The sequence below is a fragment of the Coffea arabica genome, chromosome 2c, assembly GCF_036785885.1.
Source record: "Coffea arabica cultivar ET-39 chromosome 2c, Coffea Arabica ET-39 HiFi, whole genome shotgun sequence".
Lineage (NCBI taxonomy): Eukaryota > Viridiplantae > Streptophyta > Magnoliopsida > Gentianales > Rubiaceae > Coffea > Coffea arabica.
The window spans coordinates 40,331,985-40,343,427 of record NC_092312.1 but is presented as its reverse complement, the minus strand read 5'-3'; the positions used below and the strand labels follow the sequence as shown (position 1 = coordinate 40,343,427).

General features: G+C 36.8%; 1 long non-coding RNA gene across 1 annotated transcript; it reads right to left on the bottom strand.

Moving 5' to 3' along the window:
- Positions 1–9,055: 9,055 nt before the first annotated feature.
- Positions 9,056–10,098, bottom strand: LOC140035942 (uncharacterized). The gene is made up of 2 exons (XR_011839836.1): positions 9,466–10,098; positions 9,056–9,313 (listed from the first exon to the last, which is right to left on the bottom strand). It is a non-coding gene; the product is annotated as an uncharacterized lncRNA (long non-coding RNA).
- Positions 10,099–11,443: the final 1,345 nt, after the last annotated feature.

The following is an 11,443-nucleotide window of genomic DNA, read 5'->3' as shown; positions in this document are numbered from 1 at the left end:
TTTTTTTCTTTTTAAATCAAAAGGCAGCTAGGGTTTTGATAGACAAATAAATAGAAAAAAAGAAAAGAAAAGGATATTAACCTGAATCAAGAGCCAAAACTCTAATACCAGATGATACGAATCCGATTCTCCAAGGATGGCTCGAGAAGAAATTGAATTGATCAGGCAGCGGAAGGATCTATTTTGATCAAGTTATGGGTACAAAAGATGGATTCTAAACCAATCAAGAACAACTCGAGATTGTTTAAAATGGTAGAATGGCGCCACAATTCAACATGGTCTTGAATTAATAAGCCAAAACTTGAACAAAGGAGATTCAACTCACTTTGCATCAAGGGACGCTCCCCAAGGAACAAGAGAAAACTCTCAATTTTTATTCATAATTGTCTTTCCCTTGAAAATATCATAAGTTTGGCTATTTATAGCCTTACAAGACTCAAAACCCTAATCTAAATTGGAAATAATACAAGTTTCCTTATTTGACTTGACTTCCAAACTTGACACAACTTCCTAAACAAATTTGGAAGCAATTAACTACTTTTCTGAAACTCTAATTCAACTAGAATAGGAAACTAACTAACTCAAATTGGCTTAACTATGATCAACATGACCTTAGCCTTTATTCCCTAATTCAAACAACTTACTTAACTCTCAAATTAATTGTAATTAACAACTAACATTACTGAAAACTCAATTAAATAAATGATAACAAAAAATAAGCATGACACGGGGTTGGATCTTCAATGATTCTTGAGCCCAATTACACCATTAACCATCATTGGAATGTAAAGACTTGTAAAATGAATTTTCTTGGACTTGAAAGGAATCCAAATCTTCATGTTCTCATCATTAATCGATCAGGCAACGGAAGGATCTATCTTGATTAGTTTATGAATAAAATGGATGGATTCTAGACAATCAAGGACCGCTCAAATTAGCTTAACTATGGTCAACATGATCTTAGCCTTTATTCTCTAATTCAAACAACTTACTTAACTCTCAAATTAACTCTAATTAACAACTAACATTGTTGAAACCTCAATTAAATAAATGATAACAAGAAATAAGCATGATACGGGGTTGGATCTTCAATGATTCTCGAGCCCAATTACACCATCAACCATCATTGGAATGTTAAGACTTGTAAAATGAATTTTCTTGGACTTGAAAGGAATCCAAATTTTCATGTTCTCATCAATTTCTTTAGGTTAGCATATAGGCGTTCCTTTCGAAGTACTTCTAACACAAACTTAACATGTTGCAAATGCTCTTCTAGACTTGTGCTATAAATTGAAATATCATCAAAATATACTACTACAAATGTGCCTAAGTACTTACACAAAACATGATTCATTAAACGCATAAAGGTACTTGGTGCATTAGTAAGGTTGAAAGGCATGACTAACCACTCGTATAACCCATACTTAGTCTTAAATGCAGTTTTCCACTCGTCCCCCTCCTTAATTCTAATTTGATGATACCCAAATTTTAGATCAATTTTCATGAATATATGTGAGGACTCGCAAATTTATCTATTTTAAACTCCTATTACTAGCTTAATTAAATATTTAATTGTCCGTTTGCTCTGAATATTTTATTTCAATCTTTTTAGACCCAATTTCATGGAACTATGACTCACTTATATTTTTAAAATGACTCGTTTCGAAATTTAATTTTTGAAAGCCGTTAAGTGAGAATAGTGAATACGCGATTGGAGTTAATAATCGATTCGAGAATACAATAAACTTGGAAAAATTAGAGACTTGTTCATTAGTCTTGGAAATAGGTATTTTTATGTTTAAGTGTTCAATTATTAGATAGTGATACTATCGTTATAAGAATTTCTTGAAAATTCTATTTTAACGCGCAAAAAATCGGGAGTATGTGTTTTTACACGTGCGATTTAATTGAGGGACTTTAGACCTTTGTTTTTAGACCATTAAGAGTGAATAATAATAATATGAATGAAAGTGCATTAGAGGTATAGTCCACAAGTGAAACAAACTCGAGAGGAATCGAGCACGAAACGCGCACGTACGCGCGCAGGAGAGGGTTGACTTTTGAACAAATCGTGGCTCGCAGGAGAGGGTTGACTTTTGAACGAATTGTAGCCACACATTAAAGCTTCTCTTGGAAGCTTCATTTTGATCAAAACCCTCCTCTCTCTTACCTTGAATCAGCTGACCAGCCACAAGAAAGAAAAGAAGAGAAGAAAGCTCTTCATCCATCTTGCTCATTCTTGCTCCAAATCATCTTCCACTTTGCAACTAACCACAAAATCACTTGGAGATTCACTTGAGCTTGGAAGGAAGCTTCATTTTCACTATTTTTCTTGGGCTTAAGGTGACCAAAAATTTCTGATCTTAATCATCTAAGGAGGTAATGACGATCAACCCCTTGAATCTTGATTTATGAACGTAATATAGCACTTATAAGTTCATATCTTCTTAAGGGTAGCTTTATTTATGTTAGAAATTGGTGTGTGGGCTCTATGAACTCCCACTATGGCTTGATGGACTGATTTTTTGTGTTTTGAGTTATTAATGTTGGATTAGTGTTTAATCTAGTGGAAATAGGTTGTATTGTTGAAGGAAAGCTCAAAGGAAGTGAAGGGGAGAATTTTTCCATTTCTGCCCCTGTACATGCCGTGGCCCTTAGAGCAATTTTTTGTGGTTCTAATGACTTGTTTCTAATGTATATGTGTAATATAGGTTGTGTACAAATTTTCATAAAAAAATTTAGTGATTTGGTTGGCCAAATGTGGAGATTTCGGAAGTCTAGCAAAACTGAAAATTTTCCCGTAACTGCTCTGGGAGTGTTTTTCAAACGACTATAACTTTTTGTTCCGATGTCGAAATCGAGTGCCATTTGTGGAACTGGAAACTAGACATTCCCAGATTTCCAATGGTATAAAATGTACATTCTGATTCCACCTGAGTAGTCCATACGAATCGTTTGAACATGACTGTCCTGTTTCGCATCTACACTGGGAGCTCTGTTTTGAGCAGTGAATTGATGCTCAAATATGAGCTAGCTGTGGACAGATTTTGAAAATTTCTTCTAAGAAATTATAGATTTATGAATCTAGTTTTCAACGCCATAGACCACGCTCGATTCCAAGTTGAATTGAGTGAGTTGTGGCCAAAATCCGAAACTGACTCAATGATTTGAAACCTTCTTTTGGCTAGTTGGATGCCTAAATTTTGATTGGGACTTGTTGTTTCGAAATTCTTGGTGTTAACCACCTACAAAATGTATTTTAGATGTTTCTTAGACATTATCTACACAAATGGATTTGTTTGAGACATTTTGTTGGCCAAACGTTTTGAAAACGGAAAACGGAACACCAAGGCAGTTTTGTCTTGGGAGTTCTTGAGTTTTAATGATTTTTTAACCGACTTTCCGTACATATTTCTCTATGAAATTTGACAGAAGAATAGGCCTTATATGGTAGTATAATCATGCCAAATTTGGTGCTATTTTGAGTCCATTTCGAAGCTCAAACAAAGTCCCGAAGTACGTGATTTAAACCTGGGATTTGCTTAACAATTTCACTTTTGCAGCAACTTTGAGCTACCATATCTTGGTGCTCAAAATCTCAATTCATTTTCCACTTGTTGAGTTGAAAACTTTGATTGTAATTCTATTTGAGTTCCAAATTTCAGAGGCTAGTTCGCATTGTATGAATTTTGCCAAATTTTCAAATTTTGCCGAAAATCAACCCAAATCTGTCTTGGCATTTCAAAACAGCCACTTTGAGTCAAATTTTGAATGCCTTCCAATTGGAATTATGGAAAAGTGTTTTCTTGGAACTTCTAGTACTTTGAAAGTAGTTTCCAACGGTATCAAATTTTTCAATTTTGGATTTGTAGAAAGTGAGTTATGGCCTGATTTTAAAATGTGATAAAGTCAGAAATCTGGAAAAATCCCTTCCTTCATGCTGGCCAACAGGTTTAGCTTGATGTAGGAGGTTTTGTTTTGAAATTCTTGATGTTCATTGTTTTTCAAGTACTTATCAAATGTTTCTAGAACACTGGTTTTACAAATGAACCAAATTGGACTGATTTCATGATACAAAGTGTTTGAAAAGGAAAGAGAAGCTTGAGTTGGCAGATTTCTTTGAAAATTTCACAAACTTCAGTCGTGTTGTTAACTGCCTTTCCGAAGGAGATTTTGCATGAAACTTGATAGAAATGTTGTTCACACGTGGCAGACTCAGTGTATCAAGTTTGGTGTATTTCCAATGCCAAATCGATGGTCAAATGATACTTCAAAAATAGCCTTTCAAACCCGGAAAATGACAGAACAGTTTATAAATTGCGACCAACTTTGAGTTGCTATATTTTGACACTCAAAACTCTGATTTTAGTTTGGTTGTTGTGTTTTAAACCTTGATTGGAATTCTAATTGAGGTACAAATTTCGGTGGCCAGTTCACTTCTTGTGAATTTTGCCGAATTTCCAAAGGTTGCCGAAAAACATGACTAAAACTGTCTTGCCTGTTCAGATCAGCATCCTTGAGCTGAAAAATGATTGATGTCCGAATTGAATCTTAGAAAAGTGTTTTCTAGGAATTTTTAGTACTTTGAAACAAGATTCCAAAGTATAATATTTTCCATTTTTCGACCTACTGAGTGCAAGATATGATTTTTCTAAGTTTGACGCACAAAGCCGAAATTTGCCGATTTCTTAGAAAATGAAATTTTGGAAACTTGACTTCTTATCTTGATATTAATCTATCATTTTGGACCCAATTTCGTAGAGGATATGAGTTTCCTCAGTAACTTTAAAATCCACACTTTCGAATCTTAATTTTCAATAAAATAAAACCCTTATGAAGACATTAACTTGAATTCTAAAGCAAGTATACATTCTTTCTTGTTTGATAAGGAATTTGTGAAATTGTGAGGGTGATTATTGATCACTTTTCTTCAGGCGATCAAGAAGGTCTCGAAGAAAATCCCGAAGTGGATCATTGACGACTTTCTTTATTCACTTATTTTGATTGGTGAGTGTTCCATATAGGAGTAGGTAATTTGAATAGTTTATGACATGATTATGCCATGGTCATTACGTGTTAAGTGTTTACTGCACTCGGTCTCATTTAAGTAAGGTATACTTGAATTGCCCGAAATGAAATATTTGAAATGCATTTTTACGTGAAGTGTACTTGAATTATTTGAAGTGAATTGCTTTAAGGGATTTGTTAAGTGAAATGTTTCAATGATTGATTATGCTATGGCTGCATAAGTCGATTGGAGTGAAGCTCCTCAACTCTTAAGTGGTAAAAGTGAAAAATCGCCAATGGCGGCCTATTAAAAGGGCAAATAGCTGCCAATTAACCATAATTACTTACCGTAAACCGTTAACCATAATTACTTACCGTTTACCAACCTACTTGATTACCTACTTACGTGATTACTTGCTTACTTGATTACCTGACTACTTGATTACCGTAAATTATATGTTCATATAAAATTATCTACCATGTTAAGGAGAGCATGTACTTTATCTCACTCGACCTACTAAAATGATAAATTTTTACCGTTCACCGATTTATTTGATTACTTGTGCATGTTGTAAGCTCTAAGTTGAACTGGGCCCTGCTCTTGGTTACCAATCTGCTCGAGCCAGGACTGAACTCGGTCGGGTAGGTTGAAACCCTGGGCCACCGTTTCGGTATACTCGAGTACTACCACTAGAGGGATAAGGTGATGGCCAGACAAACCGAGGGGTTCTGAAGTTATAAGGTACAGTTGACCGAAATGGTTCCACTGGAACATCGTATCCTTCAATGTGTATTTATTTTACATAATGATAACTGTTTCATACTAATGTGCCAACGTGCGATCCTAAGTCATACTTGTGATATGCTCAAATTATTCGTACATGATAACTGTCTCATGTTAATGTGCTAATATGTAACCTTGAACCATATATATGGTATGGTCAAATTACTTGGCTTGCTAGAACTGCTAGAGTGTCTTGAAACCTCACTGGGTTGTGTAGCTCATCCCACGTTTTTGTTTTTCTTAACAGGGTTCGAGACCAAGAGTGCTCGTGAATAGTACTAGATTGTTTTTTTTAAGACTTTAAGTTGTATTATAGCGGATGACTATAGTACATATTCCGTTGGGTTGTATTTAAGCTTGAAAGCTAACTAATTGTAAGTGTGAGATATTTTGGAGTACTTTAATTATGTATTAAAGTTATTTGAAGTATTTCAAACTTTTGAATTATGGATTATAGTGAGTCCTGGCGAGAGTTGGGCAGGCGTTTCGCGGATACCCTTTGGTTTGCCTTAGGGAAAAGTGGGGGCATCACAATATAACTATCCCATGTAATTCATCTAACATGTCATCTAGTCGAGGAATGGGATGGCGATACATTACCGTTATGGTATTGATAACTCGGCAGTCTGTGAACATCCTTCAATACCCATCCTTCTTTGGTACTAGGATAACTAGAACAGCACAAGGGGTTAAACTCTCTCTGTCGCGCCCCATTTTTTGATAAATAAAAATGAATGGTTTGAAAATGGATTTTGTGATTGGAAAATGAATCGTGATTTAAAAGAAAAATGGGTCTAAATGGGACTTTTGAAAATGCGACGATTTGACCCAAGAAAAATAGTTCAGAAAGGGTTTTTTATATGAAAAATGGAGTCGCCACTTGGTATAGAGTTAGGGTGTACCAAGTCACCCAAAAAGTGAATTTTTTTTAAGGAAAAAAGTAAGAAACCCTTTTGAACGACTCCTAGTCCACGCAAACAAAGAAAAAGATTCGGGAGTCGCATTTGACGAAGGGGAAGGCAAGGATAAAAATCCAAGGCACCCCTTCGACCTAGCCAAGGCCAGTTGCATTGATTTAATCAAAGATTTTCTTGTTTTAACCAAAGAATTTATTACATTTGGATGTGCTACATGAATGCAAAACCTAAACCTAGGGGTATTGGGGGAAATTTCCCTTCAAAGGTTGAGTGGTGCCAATCACATTAATTGTGAAGCCCAATAACGATCCTTTGAAGAAGTCACAAATAATGCAAGTGGGATGCAAATGAAGGGAATGCATGTATGCAATGTGAAGACATGAGTTTGAAAAAAAGTAATAAAAGGCAATAATATGTAAGTGAAAATGTGCACGTGAGTGGGCAAGGTGCGGTGTGTGAAATGATAATATGAAGTACATGTGTGCAAGTGATGATAAAAGTGTTTGTGTGTAAGTGAAGGGATAAAAAGGTGTACGTGTGCAAATGAGAGAAAAAGTGTTCGTGTGCAAGTGAAGGGATAAAGGTGTACGTGTGCAAATGAGGGGAGAAAATGAAAGTGTAATGATAGAGTGGATGCATGAACCTAGGGAATTCATGCATAATGGGTACGGGGAGACCTAAATCGTGACTCAATTTGCCCTTTGATAGAGAGGATACAAGCGTGCTAAGGCTTAGAAAAAGCCACACTCGTCTATATCCCATATTTAAGGGGACTCTCAAGCAAATGAACCCTATAACTAGCATGAAATGCAAAAATCCTAAAAATGGAGGGAAAAGGGGTTCGAGGGGCATGCAAAATGATAAAACTAAAAAGAATGAATGACATGTAATGAACATGCAAATATGTGCTAACGAGGGGAAATCCCTAAGGGTCTAGCGTTGGACTAGCCCATTCTATAAATTCCGACTAGCGTTGGACTAGTGGAAACGTACATTCATCCATCACATTCATTCAGACTATGGAAAGCGAGTAGACATGCCAAACACTCATAAACACATAGCACATAACACTTAGCATGCTCGACTAGATGCAAGGCCCTAATAAAGCAAATTAACACGTAGCACGTAAGCATGCAAGACAAATGATTAAAACCCTAACTATTACATTTGCTAGCTAGGCACACGTCTTTGATAGGTCTTCATTGAATGCTCCTCCAAGCCCTATCTATTATATTAGGGAGATCCTACTACGATCTAAAAGGGGGAAAGGGAATAAAATAATTGAATCCCTAACTATTACAAGCCAATAGGTGTACACATACCCCATAAAAGAATAACTTGACAAAAAGCAAGAGTAAATGAAATAAAGGAACTAAAGAAAGGCAAGGAAAGCGAATTTAGACATGCAATATTCACATAACACGTTGGATCACATAAGAGAGACAAATAAAAGGTAAAAGAAAGTTATACCTCATCGCAATGGTAAGCAAATGAAGGAAAAATGTCTTCAAAACAATAAAGAGGTCAAGGTACCACTTTAATTAAGAAAAATGCAAAAACAAAGCTCACTTGATCGTAAAGCTCCCAAAGTCATGACTTAAGTGCAATTGACAAAGCATGGTAGCTGATTGAAGCAAAACAATCAATTGGAGTTGAAAAATTGAAGCAATCAAGGACCAAATTGAAGACATTATTCGATTGGTTGGGTCATAGTGAGACAAGGGGAGACTTGAGGGGTCAAAGTGCAATTTCTGAAAATCATTTACATGCAAGTTCATGCAAAGTAACGTGAAATAGCATTCTGCATCTAAAACAAGCTAGAACTGCCGCATCTTGTTCCATTTTCGATCACCAGACTTAGAGCTAACATTCAATCATCCAAATTTCAAGCTAAACAACACACCATACAATCTTGACATCCCAACAAGCAAAACACAGAATGAGATCATGCGACTTTCTAAAAAACTTCATGAAGCTTTCTACAACCAGAAAAACTATTGCAACCTTGCTTCCTCACGCATACTTCAGATCTAACACCAGAGTTTAATCAAAACTTCTAAACCAAACCACCAAAACTCGAACTAAACACTAAGACACATGACCCAGACATTTAAATGAGCAAGGAGCTTAGCAAAATCTAGCATAGCAAATCTGGAAAAATCATTCAACATGGTTCGGCAAAACTGAAGTGCTTTTTCCAGCAAGTGTTTGGGCATAATTCAAATGTTTTAAACCCAATCATGAAACCCATTTTCATTCATTCAACCCCTCTGTCCACATAAGATCAACCCGCAAATGGAATGGCCAAAACTTGGTGGTCAATTGCAGGAAAAAAAAACAAAGAGAATGCTGCAACTTGAATTTTCAGCAATATCATATCACAAGTTTCCAACAAACTTTCAGACTCAAAGTGCACCAGTAATGACCTACATTCATGCTAACCTTTGACCCAACCCAATCCGAAACAGGCATGCAAATCTGGAAGCAGAACTTTATGCAAAAGGATTCAGCAACAAGTTTGCGGCACAACAAAACTACCAGAGCTGTAATCTTTTCGAATCAAATCAACACCTCATATAACCCCCCCTTCCAACGCCAAATCGGTCTGATGCTACAATTATAATGCAAGATTATACCAGCGAAAACGGAAATAAAACAACAAGGAAAGAACCCACAACTTCTGAGAGCAAAAAGAAAGAGCAAAACAATCTGTTTTAAAGACCGAACTTGTATGGCGGAGAAGAATCCAGAGATTACCTCTGGTAAGATGAGCCGGTTCAGATACAAATCAAACCGCTGGTGGAAAACTGCGGGATGCTCTTCTGAGATTGACGGGCCGCCACCTGAAGCTTGAGTCTGGTTTCTGCTCCTTCAGCTGCGTTTTTCCTTCTAATCTGTCTCGGTCGTTCTTCTTATCTTTCTCACTTTGTCCGACAGATATTCTCTCCCCTCTCTCTAATCTCTCAACCGTCAAAAACCTCTCCTTTTCCTTGATCAAAACCCAGCTCTCTAGTTTCTTTTTCCAGTTTTTTCCTCAGCCGACATACTCGCTCTTTTTTCGTCACCTCCGTCTTCTGATTTTTTCCTTTGCCGTTTTTTCCTCCTCTCTTGCGGCTGCTCTCTTCCCTTTTTTGCCGTCCATCCTCTCCCCTGCGGCTGCTCTGTTTCTTAGCCTTTTATATGGTGCCCTTCAACCCTAAAAAACCCAGCAACCTCCGTCCAAATTTGCAGCCAAGGGCCTGCCCCAGCTCCCTCTTTCAGTTTTTCTCTCGCTGTCCCCACTCTCAATCTCTCCGCTCTCAGTTTTTCTTTTTGCCGTTCTTACTCTCCCCCTCTATCTTCCAACCGTCCCCCCTGATCTCTTTCTCTCTAGCCCACCGACTCTCTCTCCGTTAGCTCAAAAACCTAGCCCCCCTCCTTCTAGATTCATCCCCCCTCCAGGTGTCCTAGACACCTGGCCTCTTCAGCCAAAAATTTCCCCCAGGACCTCCTGCAACTTTCATTTGCAAGCTGCGGCAAAAATGCAGCTTTTGGCTTCTCTCTTTTTTTTTCTTTTTTTTTTTTTTAAAAAAAAATTTAATGATTTAACAAAAATAATAGTAAACTAAATAAAACTAAATAATAACAAAACAACAATTTTAATCAAAATAAACAAACTAAAAATAACAAAATTACCATTTTCGACCTTTTCTTTTATTTTTCCATTTTTCATCATTTTCCATTTTTTCAAAAATAAATTAACAAAAATAAACCGAAATGCCAAAAGATTGAATTTGAACGTATTTTTGTGAACAATTTTCCTTTTTTCCTCTTTTTCATGATTTTCTTTTTCCCCTTTTTTCATTTTTCACTTTTCCTTTTTTTTTCTTTTTCTCTAAAAATTCTACGCTAAACTTACAAAATAAAAACTACAAAAACAACTAAAAACTAAAAAGGGAATAAAACTAAAATAAAATAAAACCTAAAAGGGCTAGACAAACACATAATGAACTAAAACGCAAATCATCTAAACACAAAGCATTAATTCAAAATTTGGTGTCTACAGTTTGCCCCTCTTTGTCTGAGTTTTGAAAAAACTTGAGACAAAGAAGTAGACACCAAATACCTACCTGCTTTATCTGGTGGCGAACGTCATGAACGGTGGACGTTTTTAGAAATGGGGACTGACCCCTCTTGACAAAACTTAAAGTGTAATTGATTTAGATCAGGAAATTAAATGCGGGACCGGCCTGAACAAAAATAAAAAATGGGACTGGCCCGAACAGGAATTAAACGGGACTGACCCGAACAGAATTTAAACGGGACTGACCCGAACAGAATTTAAACGGGACTGACCCGAACAGACATTTAAACGGGACTGACCCGAACCAGAATTAAAACGGGACTGACCCGAACAGAATTTAAACGGGACTGACCCGAACAGGAATTTAAACGGGACTGACCCGAACAGAAATTAAACGGGACTGACCCGAACAGAATTTAAACGGGACTTTAAACGGGACTGACCCGAACAGAATTTAAACGGGACTGACCCGAACAGGAATTAAAACGGGACTGACCCGAACAGAATTTAAACGGGACTGACCCGAACAGGAATTTAAACGGGACTGACCCGAACAAGAATTTAAAACGGGACTGACCCGAATAAGAATTTAAAACGGGACTGACCCGAACAGGAATTTAAACGGTACTGACCCGAACAAGAATTTAAAACGGGACTGACCCGAACAAGAAT